The sequence below is a fragment of the Leucopleurus acutus genome (genome assembly GCF_964270905.1).
Source record: "Leucopleurus acutus genome assembly, chromosome: 11".
NCBI lineage: Eukaryota > Metazoa > Chordata > Mammalia > Artiodactyla > Delphinidae > Leucopleurus > Leucopleurus acutus.
The window spans coordinates 88,120,147-88,128,867 of NC_139152.1; positions in this window are offsets into that span (position 1 = coordinate 88,120,147).

Here is an 8,721-nt window from a genome sequence, read left to right on the forward strand (position 1 = left end):
ACAGCCTGACGTTGTATTAGATCTCGCCATTTTTTGTTTTTGTCAAAGATGTATGCTGATTCTCATCTTTTACCCAATCAAACCTCAGCTTTGCATCTGCCTGCCATGTGGCAGGGACTGTTCAGCCCCCAGTCTACCCCAAAGCCAAAGACTGCCCTCCCTTTGAATAGTCCTGTGGGAGTAAATGGGGTCATAGCCCTCCTAGCAAGCCAGAGTACTGTCTGCACTTTAAGATGACAGCACTAGGGCTGGGACTCCAGAGCCGGAATCTCAGTAGCAGCAACTGTCTTTCTGAGTTACTGGAAATTTTCCTTCATCGTTACTCTCGGTCTTGCTTGTCCCAAGTAGGTCTACAATCTGTCAGGACCTGAAACATACCAACATCAGTCCAGAAAATGAAACAGGAAGCTGTTAGTGATTCGTTACCTGCTGTACCTGCAGGGAGAGTTACTCTAATTACCTTACTCAGTGTCAGATGTTACCAAAATCTAGGAGTAAATATTTGTAGAGACTGAGGCAGACATGGTTCTGATAGTACAGATGTTGTAGGACCTTTTTCTATTAAATAAAGTCAGGGATGCAAGTACCCATACATGTGCTTCTATTCTGTGTCTGGATCCCTTTGGCAGCTCTCTGGTTAATCGTGGCAGTCTACCCTGCTAAACCGGAATTTGGCCTCAGACCCTTGAACACCAGGCTCAGTTAGCCATCACCCACCAGCTGGGAGGCCAGAGCATACCATGGTTGGGAGCTAGGACTCTGCAGTCAGGCTGCCTGCCTTCAAATCCTGGCTCCACCACCGACTAGCTATATAATCTTAGGCAAATTATTTTGCCTCAGTTTCCTCATCTGTAAAAATGGGGTAAGAATACTCAGTTCACGGGACCAACATAATGAGTGCTCAATAAATACAGCTCTCGTTATGATTGATTAGAAGTGACTTCCGTATGGAACCTATTTGCCTTTCCTCTATAATAGCATTTCTTCTCTTTCTGAATTAAGTTCAATTCAGCTGTGTGGTTTGTTACCTTCGCAGGGCAGCCTATCATGCTGATAAAGCGAAGGTTTGATTTTTTTTTTTTACATCTTTATTGGAGTATAATTGCTTTACAATGCTGTGTTAGTTTCTGCTGTATAACACAGTGAATCAGCTACGTGTAGACATACATCCCCATATCCCCTCCCGCTTGTGTGTCCCTCCCACCCTCCTTATCCCACCCCTCTAGGTGGTCACAAAAGCACCAAGCTGATCTCCCTGTGCTATGCAGCTGCTTCCCACTAGCTATTTTACATTAGTATATTACATATATACACAGTAGGTAGGGTATATATGTCGATGCTACTTTGTCCCCAGCCTACCCTTACCCCTCCCCATGTCCTCAAGTGCATTCTCTAGTAGGTCTGCGTGTTCATTCCCGTCTTGCCCCTAGGTTCTTCATGACCACTTTTTTTTTCAGATTCCATATATATATGTTAGCATATGGTATTTGTTTTTCTCTTTCTGACTTACTTCACTCTGTATGACAGAGTCTAGGTCCATCCACCTCACTACAAATAACTCAATTTCGTTTCTTTTTATGGCTGAGTAATACTCCATTGTATATATGTGCCACGTCTTCTTTATCCATTCATCTGTCGATGGACACTTAGGTTACTTCCATGTCCTGGCTATTGTAAATAGAGCTTCAATGAACATTGTGGTACATAACTCTTTTGGAATTATGGTTTTCTCAGGGTATATGCCCAGTAGTGGGATTGCTGGGTCATCTGGTAGTTCTATTTTTAGTTTTTTAAGGAACCTCCATACTGTTCTCCATAGTGGCTGTATCAATTTACATTCCCACCAACAGTGTATGAGGATTCCCTTTTTTCCACACCCTCTCCAGCATTTATTGTTTGTAGATTTTTTGATGATGGCCATTCTGACCGGTGTGAGATGATATCGCATTGTAGTTTTGATTTTCATTTCTCTAATGATTAAAGATGTTGGACATTCTTTCATGTGTTTTTGGCAATCTGTATATCTTCTTTGGAGAAATGTCCATTTAGGTCTTCCTCCCATTTTGGGATTGGGTTGTTTGTTTTTGTTTTTTTTTTTTTTTTTTGATATTGAGCTGCATGAGCTGCTTGTAAATTTTGGAGATTAATCCTTTGTCAGTTGCTTCATTTGCAAATATTTCTCCCATTCTGAGTGTTGTCTTTTCATCTTATTTATGGCTTCCTTTGCTGTGCAAAAGCTTTTAAGTTTCATTTGGTCCCACTTGTTTATTTTTGTTTTTATTTCCATTTCTCTAGGAGGTGGGTCAAAAAGGATCTTGCTGTGATTTGTATCATAGAGTGTTCTGCCTATGTTTTCCTCTAAGAGTTTGATCGTTTCTGGCCTTACATTTAGGTCTTTAATCCATTTTGAGCTTATTTTTGTGTATGGTGTTAAGGAGTGTTCTAATTTCATTCTTTTACATGTAGCTGTCCAGTTTTCCCAGCACCACTTATTGAAGAAGCTGTCTTTTCTCCATTGTATATTCTTGCCTCCTTTATCAAAGATAAGGTGACCATATGTGCATGGGTTTACCTCTGGGCTTTCTATCCTGTTCCATTGATCTATATTTCTTTTTTTGTGCCAGTACCATACTGTCTTGATTACTGTAGCTTTGTAGTATAGTCTGACATCCGGGAGCCTGATTCCTCCAGATCCGTTTTTCTTTCTCAAGATTGCTTTGGCTGTTCGGGGTCTTTTGTGTTTCCATACAAATTGTGAAATATTTTGTTCTAGTTCTGTGAGAAGTGACAGTGGTAGTTTGATAGGGATTGCATTGAATCTGTAGATTGCTTTGGGTAGTATAGTCATTTTCACAATGTTGATTCTTCCAATCCAGGAACATGTTATTTCTCTCCATCTGTTTGTATCATCTTTAGTTTCTTCCATCAGTGTCTTATAATTTTCTGCATACAAGTCTTTTGTCTCCTTAGGTAGGTTTATTCCTAGGTATTTTATTCTTTTTGTTGCAGTGGTAAATGGGAGTGTTTTCTTAATTTCACTTTCAGATTTTTCATCATTAGTGTATAGGAATGCAAGAAGTTTCTGTGTATTAATTTTGTATCCTGCTACTTTACCAAATTCATTGATTAGCTCTAGTAGTTTTCTGGTGGCATCTTTAAGATTCTCTGTGTATAGTATCATGTCATCTGCAAACAGTGACAGGTTTACGTGTTCTTTTCTGATTTGGATTCCTTTTATTTCTTTTTCTTCTCTGATTGCTGTGGCTAAAACTTCCAAAACTATGTTGAATAATAGTGGTGAGAGTGGGCAACCTTGTCTTGTTCCTGATCTTACTGGAAATGGTGTTAGTTTTTCACCATTGAGGAGGATGTTGGCTGTGGGTTTGTTATATATGGCCTTTATTATGTTGAGGAAAGTTCCCTCTATGCCTACTTTCTGCAGGGATTTTATCATAAATGGGTATTGAATTTTGTCGAAAGTTTCTCTGCATCTATTGAGATGATCATACAGTTTTTCTCCTTCAATTTGTTAATGTGGTGTATCACATTGAGTGATTTGCGTATATTGAAGAATCCTTGCATTCCTGGGACAAACCCCACTTGATCATGGTGTATGATCCTTTTAATGTGCTGTTAGATTCTGTTTGCTAGTATTTTGTTGAGGATTTTTACATCTATGTTCATCAGTGATGTTGGCCTGTAGTTTTCTTTCTTTGTGACATCATTGTCTGGTTTTGGTATCAGGGTGATGGTGGCCTCATATATTGAGTTTAGGAGTGTTCCTCCCTCTGCTACATTTTGGAAGAGTTTGAGAAGGATAGATGTTAGCTCTTCTCTAAATGTTTGATAAAATTCGCCTGTGAAGCCATCTAGTCCTGGGCTTTGGTTTGGTGGAAGGTTCTTAATCACAGTTTCAATTTCAGTGCTTGTGGTGGGTCTGTTTATGTTTTCTATTTCTTCCTGGTTCAGTCTAGGAAGGTTGTGCTTTTCTAAGAATTTGTCAATTTCTTCCAGGTTGTCCATTTTATTGACATATAGTTGCTTGTAGTAATCGCTCATGATCCTTTGTATTTCTGCAGTGTCAGTTGTTACTTCTCCTTTTTCATTTCTAATTCTGTTGATTTGAGTCTTCTCCCTTTTTTTCTTGATGAATCTGGCTAATGGTTTATCAGTTTTGTTTATCTTCTCAAAGAACCAGCTTTTACTTCTATTGATCTTTGCTATCGTTTCCTTCATTTATTTCTGATCTGATCTTCATGATTTCTTTCCTTCTGCTAACTTTGGGGTTTTTTTGTTCTTCTTTCTCTAATTGCTTTAGGTGTAAGGTTAGGTTTTTAATTTGAGATGTTTCTTGTTTCTTGAGGTAGAATTGTATTGCTATAAACTTCCCTCTTAGAACTGCTGCATCCCATAGGTTTTAGGTCATTGTGTTTTCATTGTCATTTATTTCTAGGTATTTTTTGATTTCCTCTTTGATTTCTTCAGTGATCTCTTGATTATTAAGTAGTGTGTATTGTTTAGCCTCCATGTGTTTGTATTTTTACCATTTTTTCCTGTAATTGATATCTAGTCTCATAGCGCTGTGGTCAGAAAAGATACTTGATACAATTTCAGTTTTCTTAAATTTGTCAAGGCTTGATCTGTGACCCAAGATAAGCTGTATCCTGGAGAATGTTCCATGAGCACTTGAGAAGAATGTGTATTCTGTTGTTTTTGGATGGAATGTCCTATAAATATCAAATAAGTCGATCTTATTTAATGTGTCATCTAAAGCTTGTGTTTCCTTATTTATTTTCATTTTGGATGATCTGTCCTTTGGTGAAAATGGGGTGATAAAGTCCCCTACTATTGTGTTACTGTTGATTTCCCCTTTTATGGCTGTTAGCATGTGCCTTATGTATTGAGGTGCTCCTATGTTAGGTGCATAAATATTTACAATTGTTATATCTTCTCCTTGGATTGATTCCTTGATCATTATGTAGTGTCCTTCTTTGTGTTTTGTAATAGTCTATTTTAACGTTTATTTTGTCTGATATGAGAATTGCTACTCCAGCTTTCTTTTGATTTCCATTTGCATGGAATATCTTTTTCCATCCCCTCACTTTTCAGTCTGTATGTGTCCCTAGGTTTGAAGTGGGTCTCTTGTAGACAGCATATATATAGGTCTTGTTTTTGTATCCACTCAGCCAGTCTTTGTCTTTTGGTTGGAGCATTCAATCCATTTACATTTAAGGTAATTATCAATATGTATGTTCCTATTACCATTTTCTTAATTGTTTTGGGTTTGTTATTGTAGGTCTTTTCCTTCTCTTGTGTTTCCTGCCTAGAGAAGTTCCTTTAGCATTTGTTGTACAGCTGGTTTGGAGGTGCTGAATTCTCTTAACTTTTGCTTGTCTGTAAAGGTTTTAATTTCTCCATCGAATCTGAATAAGATCCTTGCTGGGTAGAGTAATCGTGGTTGCAGGTTTTTTCCTTTCATCACTTTAAAAATGTCCTGCCACTCCCTTCTGGCTTGCAGAGTTTCTGCTGAAATATCAACTGTTAACCTTATGGGGATTCCCTTGTAAGTTATTTGTTTCTTTTCCCTTGCTGCTTTTAATATTTTTTCTTTGTCTTTAATTTTTGATAGTTTGATTAATATGTGTCTTGGCGTGTTTCTCTTTGGATTTATCCTGTATGGGACTCTCTGTGCTTCCTGGACTTGATAGACTATTTCCTTTCCCATATTAAGGAAATTTTCAACTATAATCTCTTCAGATATTTTCTCAGTCCTTTTCTTTTTCTCTTCTCCTTCTGGGACCCCTATAATATAATTCAAATGTTGGTGCGTTTAATGTTGTCCTTGAGGTCTCTGAGACTGTCCTCAATTCTTTTCATTCTTTTTTCTTTATTCTGCTCTGCGGTAGTTATTTCCACTCTTTTATCTTCCAGGTCACTTATCTGTTCTGCTGCCTCAGTTATTCTGCTACTGATTCCTTCTAGAGAGTTTTTAATTTCATTTATTGTGTTGTTCATCATTGTTTCTTTGCTCTTTAGTTCTTTAGGTCCATGTTAAACGGTTATTGTATTTTCTTCATTCTATTTTCAAGACTTTGGGTCACCTTTACTATCATTTCTCTGCATTCTTTTTCAGGTAGACTGCCTATCTCCTCTTCATTTGTTTGGTCTGGTGGGTTTTTACTTTGCTTCTTCATCTGCTGCATATTTCTCTGCCTTCTCCTTTTGTTTAACTTACTGTGTTTGGGGTCTCCTTTTCTCAGGCTGCAGGTTCGTAGTTTCTGGGGTTTTTTGGTGTCTGCCCCCAGTGCGTGAGGTTGGTTCAGTGGGTTGTGTAGCCTTCCTGGTGGAAGGGACTGGTGCCTGTGTTTTGGTGGGTGGGCCTGGATCTTGTGTTTCTGATGGGCAGGGCCACGTCCAGTGGTGTGTTTTGGGGTGTCTGTGAACTTAGTATGTTTTTAGGCAGCCTCTCTACTAATGGGTGGGGTTGTTTTCCTGTCTTGCTAGTTGTTTGGCATAGGGCATCTAGCACTGGAGTTTGCTGGCTGTTGGGCGGAGCTGGGTCTTAGCGTTGAGACAGAGATCTCTGGGAGAGCTCTCACCAATTGATATTACATGGGGCTGGGATGTCTCTGGTGGTCCAGTGTCCTGAACTCGGCTCTCCCACCTCAGAGGCTCAGGCCTGACACCAGGCCGCAGCACCAAGACCCTGTCAGCCAGACAGCTCAGAAGAAAAGGGAGATAAAAAGAAAGAAAAAAAAAAAAAAGGAAAGAAGAAAAGGAAAAAAAAATTATTAAAATAAAATAAATAAAGAAGAAAGCAACCAAACCAATAAACAAATCCACCAATGTTAATAAGCGCTGAACACTAAACTAAGATAAACATAAAAATCGGAAACAAATCAGTCACAGACAGTAAACCCCAAGTCTACATTTGCTCCCAGAGTCCACTGCCACAATTTGGGATGATTCGTTGTCTAGTCAGTTATTCCACAGATGCAGGGTACATCGAGTTGATTGTGGAGATTTAATCCGCTGCTCCTGAGTCTGCTGGGAGAGATTTCCCTTTCTCTTCTTTGTTTGCACAGCTCCTGGGGTTCAGCTTTGGATTTGCCCCACCTCTGCATATAGGTTGCCTGAGGGCATCTGTTCCCTTTTGGGAGGTCTGAGGTCTTCTGCCAGCATTCAGTAGGTGTTCTGTGAGAGTTGTTCCACATGTATATGTATTTTTGATGTATTTGTGGGGAGGAAGGTGATCTCCACATCTTACTCCTCCGCCATCTTGACGGTCTCCCAAGGGTTTGATCTTGGTTGGAGCCATAAGTTTAAATGTGCCCCTCACTTTCATTCAAACACTCCCAAATGTGTGCCTTGGTTACAGTGGAGACTGGGTCAAAGTGTGTGGTTGACTGAAAGTGAAGTCATTTCCACTCTTGGAAAACAAACAGCTTCAAGTATTTGCCTAATACTTGGTTACGAGCACAGTCTTCGTGTGTTCAAGAAATTCAGGATGTGCACATGGCATTGTTGGCCTTCCCATCTGGCATCCTGACTCCCTCAGTTACCAGATTTTATATACTTAAATTCATATATATATATTCATATTCAGCTGTGTGCATTGAACTCCGCACTAATGTCCCCCATGCAAGAATCTGATGACCTGCGTAAGAAAGAATTTGTGTCTGAAGGAATCTTTGGCTTATGTGCAAAGGAAAATGTCTCCCCTGGAAAAATGCAGGCCTTACACATTTAGCAGACCCTTGTGTCCACAGAAACAGTCATTGGCAATTAGGCGACCACCGAAAGATCAGAGACAGGAGCCTGCACATGAAATAGAGGCGTCGTGCGGAGATCGCCGCCTTGTGTCTCTGAGTTATGGGCAGCTGAGGCTGCCTCCCCCCCCAGGCCCAGTCTACTCTGAGCTTTTCCTGCTGTGGACAGAGGCCCTGGGGACTTCGATGCACCCCAGTTTTCATGCAGCTCGCTGATCCCTTTTCACATGAATGAAAACCGCCTTTGATTTTGAATACTCACGTCTGTTTTGTGTAACACTTAACCGATGTGCCAGAATCATTCTGTACCTTAAAGGGGGTCTCGCACTGGGTTATTAAAATCAGTCCTTCTGTGAAGAGTCACTTTGCTCACTTAAAGGATAACCGCCCTGCCTGTCTTAATGATGCTCATCTCGTTAAACCTGGATTAGGGAAAAGAGGGGCAAGCAGACCAGCAGTTGGAACACAGCCAGAGCCTATCGATGAGTTGGTCCAGCTACAAGAGAGGCTTCAAAGCGCTATTACCTGCTGATCAGCTGATCTGGAGCTCCCTAAGCCTTTCAATCCTGTTCCTCTTTGGGAACCCTGCTTCAGAGCTTTCATTGCAGTTAGAATCCTGGGAAGGCAATAGAGACCTTGAACCAGTGGGTCTACTTCATTTGTTCAGATGACATAATGGGCTGTTTGATTATCAGTGGAATTCCCCGTCTCTGGAGAGGTCCGAGGAGAAGTTAAACCATTAATCCATTCAACCAACATTCTCTGTTTCTTCTAAGTGGAGGGCTTTCTACTAAGTCCTGGGAAGGTAGCCATGAGTTAGATGCTCAAAATTGGGAGGGAAGACAGAAGCTACAACACAAGGAGGAGAGAGGCTGCCCTGTACACATGTAACTTTGGCAAATTCAACTATATGCTCAGCATTGGAAAAGAGAAGGAAGGGTAGTATTTAAAC